We start from the raw sequence: 876 nt of genomic DNA, 5'->3' as shown, positions 1-876 counted from the left end.
TATTAAACTGTTCAGAGACGTTAAAAGAAGTGTGATTCTAATGCTGCATTCAGGAAGTGAGCGGCAGCGGAAACAGCTGATCAGAAGCCCGGTTTTATCAGAACCATTTGATTTTATGCTACTATAACATGAACATGATTGTGAATTTAGAGAGAAAAAACAGTTTTCAGATAGGATTTATTCACCAAATGCGTTTTTCTACCTCCTCTGTCGTGAATTTACACTTTTCTGAATACCGGTAAATAAAAAAATCACCTGAAGAGAGGGTAAAAACTTTTTTGGTGATCTTTTGTTTCCTTTTGGATGCAATTCAGCGCTTATAGAAGAAGCAGTTCTCCGCTAAACCAGAAGGTGGCAGCAGTGACATGCTCATGTGGAACGTCCTACTTTGGCATTTTAAAGTTATTATATTCACTAAAACGAAGAAAATTAAACACATAAGTACGCGTATTGAGATATGGACGCTGTTTTTTGGAGGATGAAGGGACTTGATGACTGTCAGCTGATTATAGTAAACTCAGAGCGACCGGAGATCTGTGCATCATCATTCAAGTCTTTGGAGATCTCTTATTGTGCGATCAAAAACAACAAACTGTACATAAAATTTAGGGCCTCTTATTCTGAATGGTTGAAGATCAAACCCTAAACATCTCGGGAATTTTCCGTAATGCCTGATCAATCCGGCCCACTGGGTCAGAGACAGGAGAAACTGTTGATAATTGGCTCAAACCCGAAGGTGGTCATAATGTTTCAGCTCATCGGCATTTCTTTTTTTTTTTATTGAATATTTCTTTGTTGCTATTTTACAGGTTTTAAACTAAGAAGCGGTGTCTCCATCCTCTTGTTCAGAATCATGTCGGAACACCAGACTGATCA

Source organism: Cyprinodon variegatus, unplaced genomic scaffold, assembly GCF_000732505.1.
Source record: "Cyprinodon variegatus isolate N-32 unplaced genomic scaffold, C_variegatus-1.0 Scaffold453, whole genome shotgun sequence".
Lineage (NCBI taxonomy): Eukaryota > Metazoa > Chordata > Actinopteri > Cyprinodontiformes > Cyprinodontidae > Cyprinodon > Cyprinodon variegatus.
The sequence above is the reverse complement of the archived record's forward strand: the minus strand, read 5'-3'. Positions refer to the sequence as shown.